At 46.8% G+C, this 15,877-nt stretch overlaps 1 protein-coding gene and 1 pseudogene across 1 annotated transcript in view; both read right to left on the bottom strand.

The window, feature by feature from the left end:
- Positions 1-15,877, bottom strand: part of LOC144167546 (uncharacterized) — a 284,946-nt gene that overhangs the window by 171,217 nt on the left and 97,852 nt on the right. The window lies entirely within an intron of this gene.
- LOC144170936 (uncharacterized) lies at positions 2,674-3,181 on the bottom strand (annotated as a pseudogene).

Below are 15,877 nucleotides of genomic sequence, written 5' to 3'. Positions count from 1 at the left end.
CACTAGCAGCAGCGGCATCCGCCCCGTAGCCTATGCCAGGTCATCAGCGCCGTTCACGTGGGTAGCGGACACGGCAGCGATCACGAGTTACAGTTTCGAATGTAATTTTGTAACATTAAGCTCGATGTAATTTTTAGTGCAAAAGCATTAAATGGCTCATGAACGAAAGAGCTGTAGTTCCAAAAAAATGCAGCAGATAACTTCCCATTAGCTTGCAGAAACGGGGGTCGTAAATCATCTGTGGCTGTGACGAAACATGGGAGCTTTATGCATCGTACAGGCGGAGAAGGGGGTGCACTGAACCACCGCTGGCGTCACTGCTGAGAGCAAGCCGAAGAAGCCAGCGAAGGATTTAGAACATGATGTGACCTTTTCGGGGGCATGTCGAATATTACCCTTGGAAACGTGTTATTCAGTAGGTACGCTATTGCGTTGTGGGCTCGTAACGCTCAAAATCACGTCTGTGATGGAGGAGCACGGGGACTGCTTGCTCTGCGACCTAGCCGGAATACTCCTAACGGCTCCGAAGTTTAGTACTACGTTTTTCGAGGTTTCGAGCAGCACGTGCGAGAGTGGAAAGAGGGGAGCGCCGGACGGTTGCGACTGCAGATATTCCGGGTGCTAGATTTCGTCACACGGCTATCTACAGCAAATTGACTAAGGCTTGCCAAGCGCGAGTGAACGTCCTTCTCCTCCCAAGTGCATTCGCAAAAGCCATTCATTAGTATATAGCCCCTCCTCTCAAGTTTAGTATTCTAGCCGCGGCAGCTTATTGTCACCACCGGCTCAACAACACTGATTCAACTCCACTTCACATAGCATGAATGCCAATGGCCTCACTAGAAAACAGCACGAAATGTCGAATACGCAAAATGAAGGAGAACAATAACACGGCGTTGACTCGCAACTGAAAGTTTATTCTTTCACAACCAGTATTAATACGCACGTTATAAAAAACGTCTAAAGAAAGATCAAAGCTAGCAAAAAACAATGTAACTAAAACACGAAACCCCAAACCCGTGAAAGAAAAGCTCTGCAAAGGCAGCGCTCACAACAACACGCGCGGATCTGGTTGCTTCGTCGTGACCGGGCATCTAGTTCTGCTGCGGACAGTGAAATGGGGCATCTTTCACACTTATCGCATCCAAACGGGAAGAAGAAAGTTAATCGAAAAACATAAAAACAGACTTTTGATATGAACAGACTTTTTAACCAACTTTTAAATGGACGCCATGCTGTCGCACATCGAACCAAGTCGCGTAATCACCCGCCGCGGTGGCTCAGTGGCTAAGGCGTTGCGCTGCTGAGCACGAGGTCGCGGGTTCGATTCCCGGCCGCGGCGGCCGCTTTTCTGATGGAGGCGAAAAGCAAAAACGCCCGTGTGTACGAGATTTCGGCCCACGTTAAAGTTCCCCTGGTGGTCAAAATTAATCCGGAGCCCTCCACTACGGCGCGCCTCATCGCCTGCGTTGCGTCGGCGCGTTAAACCCCACAATCAATCAATCAAGTCGCGTAATCTCCGACGCCTCGACGATTCGTCGTGCGGTTTGTTTGCCATTCCTGCGGCTAACCGAGCTCTCCGATCAAAGCTTGGCGAGCACCTGCAGTTCCGGAAGTGTATGTCGAAATGCCCACTAGATATTTTGTCCAGTAATTGAACACTTGGCTGCATCTAACCTCACTGCAGCCGTGAGAATTACCCCCGTGAAATTCTCGCGGCAGTTTTTATATAAGCTGGCTGGCCTAAAATTTGCTGAATAATATTGCGTCCGAAGAAAACCTAACATAACATAACGTCACCGAACCTAACGTAACCTAACCTAACCGAACGCATCATAACCTACCCAAATCCAATGAAACTGCAGCAAATCTAATCTAACACAGCCCAGCGACACAGAACACAACCTGTATTAAACGTAATCCAACACATTATAGAAGTCCTGTGCGTCAATCTCTTGATATAATAAAAACCAGAGTAAAAATTACTCCCACCTCCCCTCGCGGGAACCCCTGTGTAGATGCGACGCATAGGGGGTTCCGTTGTTGTTTCCGTTAGGTTGATTCTCCCATCGCGTGAAACATGCCGTGAACCCCCTGCCACGGCTATGACGCAACGTGGCGCGGCTATGACGCAACACAATCCAACACAATCCACTTTAATCCAATCCAATTCAAATCCAATCTAATTCAATCCAATCCAATCAAATTCAATCCAATCCAATCCAGCCCAAATCCAATCCAATCTAAGCCAAGCCAAGCCAAGCCAAGCCAATCGAATCGAATCCAATCCAATGCCCCTCGCGAGAGAGTGTTCGCTATCGGAGAGGAGAGGGGGTGAGTGGCGGAGAGCGCAGCTCGCACGGCGAGGAGAATGGGGCAGGGGTGTGGACGGACAACGACAACGCCGTATGGAGGGACAAGGCGAGTGAATGAGATGCCGTCGCATCTAAAAAAGAAAGCATTAACAAAATTACGACGACCGAGAAATTCAGAAAAAAAAACAAAAAAAAACCCCTCGCAATGTCGGACTCGAACCTGAGCCTCCTCGCTTAGAAGCCAGTACTATACCACAGCGCTACAGCGGCTTTTTTTGCCTTTATTGCATGGAATACTAGCCCGAGGAACTCTAAACTCGCACTCTAACTAATATAACAGTACGCTCACTGACACATTTTAAAATTGCGGTAGGCACACACACGCCTCAAGCAGATAGAACCAGTCCGGCGGCTGATTGCGCCGCATAGACAATGTACACAAGCGCACATTGTTCGCGAAAAATTGACTTCGTTCCACGAGGTTCCTCCGATTTGCGGTCAATCATGCGACACTTCCATAGGCTAAACAATCCAATCAGCACGAAAAGGTTATATGGCACGGAGCACTTCTTCATCACTGGCAGGAATCGTATACTGTAAGGGGTGATGTCTATGTCCTTTCTAAGAATCCGCTGCAGAACATTAAAAAAAAACACAGCATCCCGACATAGAACAAAGCAGTGATTAGTTGTCTCAGACTGGTTACACAAGCGACAGTTCACAGACCGAGGCACATATACACCTTTACTATTGAGCCATGTTTTAACAAGCAACGTGGATGTGTGCAACTTAAAAAAGAAAGTTTTTGCAGCCGCCTGGATGCCCATTTTCTTGGCGCGCTTCAACACAATGTCATCTAAAAGCATCAGATATGCCTGGCGGTAAATGGGCACTGGAAATAAAATTTTCCCCGCCGCGGTGGCTCAGTGGCTAAGGCGTTGCGCTGCTGAGCACGAGGTTGCAGGTTCGATTCCCGGCCGCGGCGGCCGCTTTTCTGATGGAGGCGAAAAGCAAAAACCCCCGTGTGTACGAGATTTCGGCGCACGTTAAAGATCCCCAGGAGGTCAAAATTAATCCGGAGCCCTACACTACGGCGCGCCTCAACGCCTGCGTTGCGTCGGCGCGTTAAACCTCACAATCAAATCGAATCAGGGAAAGAAAGTTTCTATTAAAATGCCTATCGATTCCTTTTTGGAGAGACCGTACAGATACTCGAGAGAAAAACGCACAATAAGAAACTTGAAAGTGTCAGCAACCTCTTTCAGAAAGCCCCAAGGCGGCTTAGGATTCGCGGGGTGGGTTGGAGCAAATAAAAAAGGCAAATGAGCACTGAAGTTATGCTGAATAAAAGCCTTTAACAATGGATGATCAGTCGTTTTGAAAAAGAAGAACCGCGAAACGAGCTGATGTGCAAACAAGTGCACCAATCCAGCACCACCATACCTTAACGGGAGGAAGAGGTTATCGCGGTGCATGGGCTCCCACTTGGACCGCCATACAAAGGTAGCCAACACTCTATGAAATGCTTGAACCTTATTTCCTGCACAACTAAGAACCTGCAGAACATAAACAAGTTTGGAAAAACGAAATACATTACACAGTTCTGCACGCGCAAATATAGATAGCTCCCGCCCCATCCATGCCTGCGTTTTACGCTTCACTACAGTAAGCCCAGAAGACCAATGAGGTCCACTGTTTCGAATCAGATGTAGAGGAACCCCAAGGTACTGTATTGTTTCAGAGGCCCATGTTATGCCTCCATATTGACGCGGCTGCGTACCCCAGCAGCCCTTCCAAAAACCTCTTGATTTTTCAAGGTTCACCTTAGCTCCACTTACATCGCAAAACCGCTGTGTCAGTGTCATTGCCTCTAAAACACTTTTCTGGTCCGTACAAAAAAGGCAAGGTCATCTGCATAGGCTAAAACTTTGGCTTCATAGTTTTCCAGTGAGAAACAATGAATGAAACTGCTTTGGAGAATACTAGTGCACAGGGGCTCAAGGTACAAACCGAATAAAAGGGGTGATAACAGGCAACATTGCCGTACGGAAGATCTAATGGTTACAGGTTTAGAAAGCTCGCGGTTTATAATCAACCGGGTTGTACAGCTTTTGTAACAGAAAGATATTACTTTATACAAGGCTTCCCCAAGCCCAGCTGACTCCAGAACAGCAAAAAGGAAAGGATGGCTAACCCTGTCAAATGCTTTAGCAAGATCGATTTGAAGGAGCGCAACCTGCCCAGCACCATCGGATACGCACTCCAGTACAGAACGAGCAATATGGATGTTCGTCTGGATGATCCGCCCCTGAATCCCGCAAGTCTGGTGCGAACCTATCAGACTTGTGATTGCAATCTGTAGCCTGCGTGCCAGCACCTTCGCGAATATCTTGTAATCAAAGTTACACGGAGATATCGACCTGTAGCCATCCACGCTTTTCAACTTTTCTACATTGTCACTTTTGGGGATTAGTACAGTATAATCTTGGTAAAATGTAGAAGAAAGAACGTCAATTTCATAGGCCTTTGTAAATACTTCATGTAAGGCAGGTGCCAGAACACGCGGGAATTTTCGGTAGAACTCCGAAGTGAGGCCATTAGGTCCAGGTGACTTATGGGTTTGCAGGTTTGAAATGGCAATTTTCACTTCTACAAGCGTAATCGGTCCTTCTACAAGAGCCCGCTCATCGTCACTGAGTTTAGGAAAAGGCTGGAGGAATACATTGAAATCAGGCGTACTACAGGTACCCGTGTTGGCATCAAAGAGTTTTTCATAATGGGAACAAAATGCTCCAAGTATACTGCGTCTATCAGAATAGCTTTGGCCCCCATACTCAATTTCGACTATAACTTTTTCTAGTGCTGACTGCCTTTCATCCCCAAATGCACGTCGTGTTGGCTGCTCCTGCAAAAGCCTACGCGTTCTTGATCGAACAAAGACTCCTCGATATTTTTCAGTCATATGCTGCTGAATCGGAGCTTTAACATTACATATTTCATCAAAAAATGTTCCGGCCTCAGCTCTTTCGGCCTGATGTAATTTCATCAAGGAACTGCGGAGTTCACGCATGTGTAGTCGCTTCAAAAAGGATGACCGAACTGACGCCTGTATAGCCAAGTTTTTGATCTCTTGTTTAAAAAGGTCCCATTTTTGGAAAATACTAAGACTTGAAAGTTCTAATGTATCGTTCAAGCAAGCTGCTGCTGTGCGTTGAAAAAGTCCGTCCCAGAGTATACTATTGTTCAGTTTCCACAGTTCCCAAGGAATGGTAGGAGCGTGCCTACCCCGTGGACCGATCCGTGCAGAGACCATGCAACGATCAGCAAAAAATATTGGCCGAACAACATAATCACGCACAATGGAGCACTTTCCCGAGGAAACATAAATTCGGTCCAGACGGGCACTAGAAAAACGATGGAAATACGTAAAGTGTACAGTGCTCCCTATAACGCTTCCTATGTCAAGTAGGCCGTATTCACTAATCAGGTCACTGAGAACCGCGGCACTGGAATCATAGCGCCAGTTACCTGCTGCACGATCCTCCGGAGTGCACACACAATTAAAATCACCTAGCAGTAGCACACTTCTCTCGGTGCACAAAAATTGAGCCAAGGAGAGGAAGAAACTCCTCCTCTCAGTCAATTTGTTGGGGGCATAAAAACAAATAATACACCATTCAGTTCCCGATATGTCAACGTCGCAGCAGACAAACCGCCCCACATCATCCACTTTGCAAGCAAGGACAGTCGCATCAAGGTTTTTACTAACCAATAGCCTACACCCACCTGATAGGCCAACCGAGTGGCTAACGCAAACACTGTATTCAGATAAAACGGGCTGGAGAGCTGCCTGCGTGTCCTCATCTGTACTTAGCTTGGTCTCCTGAATGGCCGCAATAGTTACAGAATTTCTCTGAAAAAGCTGCAGAAGCTGATAATGCCTGCGTCTTTGTCTTAATCCCCTTACATTGAGTGCGGCGACGTGTACTGCTACAAAGTTGGCCATAGGAATCAGCTATTCGCCCCCCTCACCGAAAGAAGGAGTCACCCTAGTTTTTGACGACCGCTGAGACTGCCTCCGTGGGGTGGGCCGCACATTTGACCTGCTAGCTCCCGGATCTCCCCCTGCAACTGCTGCAAGGTCAGGCGCCTGCCTCTTCTCTGCACCAGAACAGGTCTCCTCTGAATAAAGAGAGGCCGGCCGCTTTAGGGGCCCTGAAGCAGCGTCCATCATCTCTTCAGAAAAAGGGGATGCATCAGCCCACGATGCCGACGGCGAACTATTAGGCTCCGAAGAACCATCCTCAGCCTTGGTGAAGCTTGCGGAAGTAGCGCTGTCTTCCCTAGCCACTCCACTGCAGGGAAGAGATGCGTTGTCACAGGAGCTCTCAAGTAGTTCGGCCTCCTTTGACGGGCCGACATCATCAAAGCCCCCGGAATCTTCAGCTGAAGGCAAGACAGGCCCCACTGGCCCGCACTTCCTGGAATCTGGAAACCCACCATCGGGTGGTTTTGGTTCCCGGAGTACGTTGTCATGCTGTGGTGTCTCCAAGTTGGCAGAGGGAGACTGCTGGGAAACGGTGGCCAGGCCTGGGGCAGCGCTGACTTCTCCTGAAGCATCCACCACTTCAGATGCATCCATCTGTGAGTGAATGCTTATCTCGTTTTGTGCCGAAAAGAAAGAAATGCTTACAAAAAACAAACCCGTGGATTAATCGACATATAATTCATTTGAAACGACGACTGCGCCGGGCACGACAAAAAAGATCGAGAAACTCTGTTGCCATCGCTACGCTTAGTAACGACGTACGGAAGGAGTTAAAAACTGCTAAAAAGCATTTCTTTTCAACCACGTTGGCTGATTATTTGAAAAATTCACCTCAGAAGTTTTGGATATACCTGGTTGGGTCAAAGCCGGCTACAACCAGTGTACTTTTAAATGGAAATATTTGCAGTGATCCAGTTACAGTTGCTGAAGCTTTAAACAATTTCTTTAACAGTACATATACTAGCCCGACGGACATGGCCTCGATAAGTGAAGAACATGGTAGGCACTATGAAGATGACATTGTTATCTCTAGGGAAGGTATAATTGAATTGCTTTTAAAATTAGATGTCAAGAAGTCTTCAGGGCCTGATAAAATACCGAACGAGTTTTTAAAGCGCTATTGCGAATGGGTTGCATTATTCTTAGTCGAAATTTTTGCCTCCTCATTGGAAACTGGTGTTGTACCGAGTGATTGGCTGCTAGCAAGGGTTGTGCCCGTGCCCAAAGTTGGAGACAAGCTGATGGTTGAAAACTATCGTCCCATTTCCATTACATGTACAGTGTGTAAACTTTTAGAGCATATAATTGGTAAACATCTTGTTGCGTACTTTGAAAATAACAACCTCTTTTACAACAAACAACATGGTTTTCGCCGACGCCTTTCAACTGTGACACAGTTATTTGAAACAGTTCATCACTTTGCTGCAGCTATGAATTCGAAATAACAAATAGATGTTATTTCATTAGATTTATCAAAGGCTTTTGACAGGGTATGTCATGCGAAACTTTAAATCAATTACATGGTTATGGTGTTAATTTACAAATAATTAGGTGGATTCAAGCTTACCTGACGAATCGTCAACATTTTGTGGAAATAGCCGGAGAACATTCATTTTTTTTGTCCATCCCTTCTGGTGTGCCGCAAGGGTCGGTTTTAGGCCCAATTTTGTTTCTGCTGTACATTAATGACATTGCAAGTGGTGTACATCCCAACATTGAAGTGCGATTGTTTGCCGACGATTGTCTTTTGTTTACACGCGTCAAGACTGTGTCTGACCAAACTTGTTTAAATGATGCCTTAAACATTTTTCACAATTGGTGCGCAAAATGGGATATGGAAATCAACCCTAAGAAGTCTGCTTGCATGACAGTCTCAAACAAGAAAACGCCTTTAATGTTTGACTATACAGTGAACATGAACCAAATCAAAAGATCCACCCAAATTAAATATCTTGGTATGACAATTACAGATACACTAAATTGGAATGCACATATCGACAATATCTGCGGATCAGCTAAGCGCAAACTTGGACTACTGAGACGTAAATTAAGAGGTGCTCCTCCTGAGGTTAAACTTCAAGCGTACAAAACTATTGTTCGGCCTACCTTAGAATACGCTAGTGTAATTTGGGACCCGCATCACCAATATCAAATAAATAAACTGGAGCGTGTTCAGAGGCTAGCAGCGCGATTTATTTTTTCCGTTTATGAGAGGAGGCAGTCAATAACAACCCTGCTCACTGAGGTTAAACTCCCTCAACTTGCCATTCGCCGAAAAATCGCTCGACTAAAATTTTTATATCAGCTTTACAACAATAAGCTCAATTTAAACACTAATCTCTATTTGCGTCCCCCAGGAAGAGTCTCATCACGAACCAATCACCCACACGCTATTATGCCCTATACACCAAGAATTGACACATTTAAAAACACTTTTCTTGTCAGAACGATTGTCGACTGGAACTGCCTTGCCGCTGATTTCTTTGAAAATGTAGACACAGTTGAATCTTTTGTTGGTAAATTAGAATTGTCATTGTATGATGTAGTTCCCACTCTGTAACAGCCCGACAGGGCTTACAGTATTGTGAATAATAATAAATAAATAATAATAAGGTGTTCGGAAGTTTCATAGTCTGTAGTCTTCGCCTGGCCCTGACGCAGTTTATCAATATACGGAATTACACAGTTTTCCACCGTATGTCCATAGCGCCGGCATTGGTAGCAACGGGGTGTACGGCACTGCCGACGCACGTGCCCAATCCTGCTACAACGAAGGCATAGCGGTGGTCTTCCCGGAATGAGTACCAAGCTCTGGATCCTAAAGACATCTAGCATGTGCGGGATACTGCTCACAGAGACACCTTCTTTCAACGCAAGGCAGACATCACGGTTCGAAGTTTCCATGTGCTCCATTCCAGGGCAACGCCAAATCTCCCGAGTTACAGACTGAACAGTGCCGTACGGTTCCAGCGCTTCCACAATTCTTCGGCTCTGCATGTGGCGGGGTAGCCAAAGTAGCATTACCTTGACCTCCCGCGAATCCGGGTCAAACACCATACACTTTAAGGACTTCACCGAAAAACTTCCGAGGTCTACAAGCTTCTGCTTCGCAAGAGCACTGACGCACGTTACCATCCATACATGGCTCATCTGGTATTGGCCAATGCTAATAATGTCCTTGAGATCCATAACTCGAGCAAGAGCATCCCTGAAGTCAGGAGCACGGCACGGGCGACCTTTGAGATCAGCATGCAGAAAAACGGTGTTCAAAACAACAATACCAGTCGGTAGACGGAGAAGGACGATCTTGTAAGTATTTTCTTCTTGTCCAGACGATGAAGTACCTCGGCCAAAGGCTGATGCGCGGTTTCCAGCTTGCGTCATTGGAAAAACACAGCCGCTCCGAACGGCTTCACCTACAAACACGGCTTTTTAGGGACTATTTATCCCATAGAATCTCCGTGTAGCGTGCTTAGCCAATGAGAGGCGACTGCCATGAGATATTTCTGACGGTAATTCTCACGGTTGCCGTGATAATAGACACTATAGTAGTTAGCGGGAATTTGTGTCGTTGAAGTGTGGACGGGAAGTTTTAGAAATTACCGGGTGACGAAAAAAAAAACAGCGTTCCGCAGTAAGCGCTTTGCACCTATTTAGCTTTGCGCTAAACTTGTACACTCGCGTACTACGAGCCGTAAAAGCCGAAAGCCGTGCTCAAAGTTGTATTGTCAGAGATTTGCGTACGTGAAAACCACCAACATTTTTAGTGGAGTGAGGATTACCAGATTTCTTGAGCGGGGCTCGAGAGCGTGCGCAGGGCTGAGAAGTTTGGGGTCGTAAAAGAGAAGGTTCCGTATCCGAGCGGCGTGGCGTTAGACGTTGACACCGGAAGGGTGCGTTGGTGCACGCCCTCTTTTTTGAACCATGAAAGTCGGACGGAAATAGTATGTCCCTGGAATGAAATAAGGTCGGCTCACCCCGGAAAAGACCAGAGATGAGGCCTAAAAGTCAGCACGAGGTAAGTATGAAGTCTTGAATGCGAGCGAAACGACACGAAGCGCCACCTGTCTTCTTTGTGCTTGTCGCCCATTCCAAACTTTTATTACCTTACGACTCCCGGGAAGTTCCTCAAAGCGCAGCTTTCTCGGTTGGCATGGGATATGTTTTAAAGCGGGGATTTTAGGACTGCGCCCAGCTCTACTGCGCCTGCGTATTGTGAAACGTTCTACGCCAATATTGAAAATGGTACGCTCGACACGGGTGTGATATATTATCATGGTGGTAACAGTCATATCGTACGGGTATGAATAGAAATTAACAAAAAAATGTTCGTTACATGGTCATTGCATTGGAACCAATGCGGGAAGCACATAGGTATACCTATGGGCTTTTCATGCAGCAGAAACAGTAGAGTTCTTTCATGAAGCTAAAAGACAATATTCACTAAATTGCGTAAGGATAATAAGACGTTGGGCTAACATAGAACGTTAACTCTGAATGATAACGCTGGCTGGTAGGTTAGTGTTGCTCTGTTGGTAATGGTGGATGGGATGTGATGTGCAAGATTCCTCTTTTTTTTATGTTTTCAATCTAGTGAAGAGGGCGGGAAACGAGCACGTGGCTTGTAAGGCAAGGGGATATACCTCTAAACAAAGAGCTTTCATCTCTGTCCGCACCGTGAAATACGAAACCAAACAACAGTTCTCCGGAAAACTTTTGCCGTCCGGGAAGATCTCACAGGACCAAGCAAGATTCATTCCCGGTGCTTTTGGGGGGCGAGACAATCACGTGACACCATTAAAGCGTCCTCGCTAGTACCGTATTTGCGCTACACGCCGTGGCTTCGCATATAGAGCGCGACGATATTTTAGGTCTCGGATAACACTAAGAATATGAAAAGTGAAGGTGGAGAAAACTCGAAAAAAGTAAGAAAGTGACGGCTGTTGGAAAATTTGGCCTCGCACCCAACTGTTTGTCTTGCCTTATTCCTCGCCAAGCGGGCGTGTGTGAAATCCGCGCAGATAAAGCACGGGAAAAAATATTCAAGCACGCTTGCAGAAGGGCTCGTCTTTGCAGGAGCACGTCTCGGCAAATCGAATGACGCTGGGGCGAATAACGGTCGCGTAACGTATCTCCTAGTTTTATTGGTTGCAGTCATATATTAAGGGTTCAAGGTGAGTAGAAATGGGGGTGGTCGTAAGTGTTGTGCAGTTGTTTTTGTTGGTTGTGGTAACGGTGGTCTTTTTCTTGAGACGAGGGGAGGTGGCGGACATCAGAATGGCACTACATAAACGTCATTCCAACATCTCCAACCAGTTTTACTTGTACTTATATTAAACAACCTTCTCCAAAGCCCTGTCCGGTAACCCCCCCCCTACGGTTGATACAAAACTTCCCTTCGACGGCCACTGGGCCACGTCATTTAATTTAGGTACAGTGCACCCCAGGGTGGTGGCATGCCTTTTCTCCATTCGCAACCACCGCCTCGACCCAGTCCCCGCTGTCGTCATGTCTTCGCCGTCCCATAAATGCTATCGCATTTCAAATCATGTCGTCACTCACTCATTCACTTCAACCTGCCGGATCTGTTTGTCGTGATAGGTAATCAAAGCCACCGGACACAGTGTATGAGCGTGACGTCAGCGGCGGAACGCCGGCGCGTGGGCCTGGAGGGAGACGCACGCCGTGCATAAAAGGTTGACGTCACGTGGCGGGGTTGACGTGACGCGTTCCTCACGTCGGCGCGTGGGGAGAAGGGGCATGGAACGAAGCGCGACATCCACGAAGCGGTGTCACACAAGAAACATGTAAAACATGTGGAGTTGCCACGGGAGAACACAAACAATGTGTACAACAATTTGAAGTAGCTATGATATGTTTTTTAGAGATGGTACGTCATCCCAGATCTGTTCATGACTGTGAGCTCTTACAGTACATTGTTCCCTTGTCAACGCTATTCCAGTATGTTGTTCCCTTGTCAACGCGCGGCGCTGAATGCATGGGCTACTGGGCTTCATTGACGAAGAAAATTTATTCGTGTTCACCTTTCATGCTGTAGTAAAAGAGGAATAAAAAATGAGTAATGTCCTATTGTTGCTTGCCATTTGTTGCTGTGTTGCCACGGGGAACACAGCAACACAGATCACTCAGGATAGCACATGTGGCTTGTTTCCGTTGGGCAAACATTGCAAACGTGAAACGCATGCAACACGGACTAATCGTGGTAGCAAATATGGCTAATACTGATAGTAACTTACAACTTATCTGGGAAATCATACCACCTGCTACTTAATTCCAATACGGTTCAGTCCAAGCAACCTAAACGTCTATACCTCCGCGTACAGTACGCCCTAGCAACCACGGCATCCACAGAAACGTGCGTGCGACTCTGCATTTCAAGTGCAGGGCTAGTACGGTGTGTCCTCTTTTGTCCTTACCGCGCGGTTTTATTATTGCCACGCAATTAAAAACGAAGCAAGGTTCTCGTTGAAATTAACGTTTATTGGAGCCTCGCAATAAAAGAAGAGGAAAACAGAAGCGGAGAAGAAGCAGTCAACAAAGTGACAAGCACAATACAGCACCGGCGAATCGAATGCCACGGCGTTTCTTTGGATGCATTTATGCCAGAACGCTTTTCCCTTCCAGGGTCATCCAATTAGATAGAGAACATTATCGATCAAACAAGAACAGTCAAGTCAGTGACGACAAAGCGACACCCTCTCCTATCAAGAAGATTGGCCGGAATGAAATACTAAAGAGGGAGCAAACGGGTACCCCGTTTAAAACACCGGATAAGATAACACACCGCGTTCACGCGTTGGCAGCAAAACAAAAAAATTGGCCGCGTATCTGCTCATTTCGTTGCAAATGTCGACGAAAGACAATAGTCGACTGGCGCCCCAGGCAAATAAATGCCTCCCTTCTCTTTCCCGCTCACCTCTCATGATGTCCCTCTTCCGTATCGTTCCTCCCAAGATAACACGCTAGAGGTTTCCGCAAGTCAAAATAAATTTACTGCGTTCCACTGCTAGAAGTCGGGTGCCTCGATGTCAGAGCTGCCGTACGGCGGAGACGCGCGTGAATCGAGGAAACCTACTATAACGTTTATAGAATCACGTTGCCCTACTCCACGAGCGTTCCAAGCGGAACGTGAAACCTATCTAGTGAAACCACCTTTCGTTGCTGTTGCTGTTTGATTTTTTTAATGCCACCAGGTAGCGCGGGCAACAGCAGGCGACAATTTCCTGCAGTTGATGTAGTATTTTATTTGCCATAGCAAAAACCAAGCATTCATGAATTTAACGAATCACGACGTAAAATTTGCGACAATATGCTTCCCTGACACAGCGACCAGTTCGCCCACATTGAAAGGGTCATAAAGAAAAATACAAGTTGCGCAACTGAAAAGGCCGCTTTGTTTCGATTCCAATGACATCAATTTCATCGCAAATTTCTATCAATTAACGTAGATATTAAAGGAAACTTGTGAATCAATGACGACTTTCCAGCCACATTCCGGCAACAAATTTTCTACGACATCAAAGAATCTGTGTGGCCACCGCCTGAAACAATCGTAAAGAAACAAGACTGGCGGATAGCAGGGGTCCTCCTGATCCGTTTTATCGCATCACTTGAATGTTAACGTGCAGTTAATACACTGGTACATACGTTTTCATAGCTGGCCCATACTACTTCACTCCTGCCCATATTACATCCCTGTAGCTCAAAATTTTAAATTTTTGCAGTACATTTTTTTTGTTCTTGGGCTTAAAAAACTGTCTTTCGTGGGTGGAATGGAGCTGAGGGAGGTTTTGACGGCCAGTTCTTTTAAATTAAGCAAAAATTTATTTTGTATTTTTTGTCCTTTTTATGCAATAATATGCCCAAACACAACCTAGCAATGATGGTGCTTACATCAGCGCCGCGCCCATTTATTCGAGTGATTTCAAATTACGCGCTCCTCCCCTAGCATGCCGTGCGTGTCAGCAACCGCGGCATCCACATTAAAGCGCGACAAGCAGCCGCCCCTCCAACTCACAGCATACAACGAACACGCCGATTCCAGGAAACAGCGTTGCGCGTACTCCCTTGACTATTACCTTCCCTTAAATCCAATTCAAGCCAATCAATTTCAACCAAGCAATTTTTGCGCTCATCCTCTATCTACTTCAGCATGCAGCGCATGCTAGTAATCGTGGCGTCCACAGCAAAGACAGTGCCCACAGCAGAAACACACCCATTTAACTAGAGGGATTTCAAATTCCGCGCTCATCTCCCGCGTAGAGTGCATCCTAGCAAATGCGCACTCACCAGCAATGCGCAGCCGTCACCTCCAACTCTATATCTATACAGAAAACATGCCACTTCCATGGAATGTTGCATAGCGTGTCGTTTGATAATCAGGAGGGTCCTGGTTGAAAATTTACCAGGGGAATCAAAGATTTTTTTTCAGACTGTTCAGATTAAATGGGAACCGAAGTACAATGTGAGGGGTAGTTGACTTAATGCACGAAGCCAATGACCTCCGCAGAACAGCAGGGCAGCTTGCCCACGTATTCGCTATCCAAAGAAACCTTCTTCGGCCCAAACGATGTTTTGTTGGCCTAATGTGGCATGGGCGTAAAAAGCTTCAACAAAAAAATCGGCGTGCTCCACTTGCAAGTGACCAGAATCCACGGCGATGCTATCATACGGTCACAGCAACCCCGCAGAAACGTATGGGACTTCGTTTTTCCCCTGGCATCCCTGCAACCATTGCGGGCGTCGGCAGTACAGACGAAAACACGCAAACCTGCCGCCATTTCTATCCTAGAAAATATTGTCCGGGGTTGCATTAGACCAAATAAAAATGTTTTACTGCCGGAGAAAGAGGAAAACAGAGGCATTGGGAGGAAAGAATCACACATATTAGACCTCAAACTTGGCGCGTAGGACACCACTCAGCTTCTAAGAAGGAGGGCCAAATGCTTACAAGGCGCATAAGGCTTAACAAGACGTGCGTTTACAAAAGGGAACGTACCGAGGGAACTGCGATGCCCTGAGTACACTTGAAAGTGAAGCGCCTCGAAGGTAAGCCTCGTTCACCGCGTCCAAGTTCCCCGTTATTCCTTCACCCACTAACGCAACGTGCGTTTGCGGCGTTCACGGCTCTGAACCCTAAAACGCGCTCGGTTGGGTCACCACGGATTCGGTTTAATGGCCACGTAAGAGTCCATGGGCCGACTTCGGCTGATTCCTCTCTTTCTGGCAAAAATTTAACCCAAGAAAGTATTAGCAGCGAAGCCACTCACGCGTGGAGCGGCCGTATACGTTGCTCGGTGATAAAAGTGAACACAGGTGGAGAGAGTGGTTAATTCAAAAGCGGCAGTGCTGGCTTTTCAAGAGCAATGCAGTGCGTGGGGTGTATGTGGTCCTTAAGCAGAGGTTATGGCCCTTTGGGCGGCCGGCGACCATCGGAACGGCAGTGAACGAGAAGACGACCCTGACGCCGGGGCGAAGTGCAGTCCGTATACGA

This window comes from Haemaphysalis longicornis, unplaced genomic scaffold, assembly GCF_048455015.1.
Source record: "Haemaphysalis longicornis isolate Haplotype H1 unplaced genomic scaffold, Haemaphysalis longicornis Haplotype H1 scaffold_2, whole genome shotgun sequence".
Taxonomy (NCBI): domain Eukaryota; kingdom Metazoa; phylum Arthropoda; class Arachnida; order Ixodida; family Ixodidae; genus Haemaphysalis; species Haemaphysalis longicornis.
The sequence above is the reverse complement of the archived record's forward strand: the minus strand, read 5'-3'. Positions and strand labels throughout refer to the sequence as shown.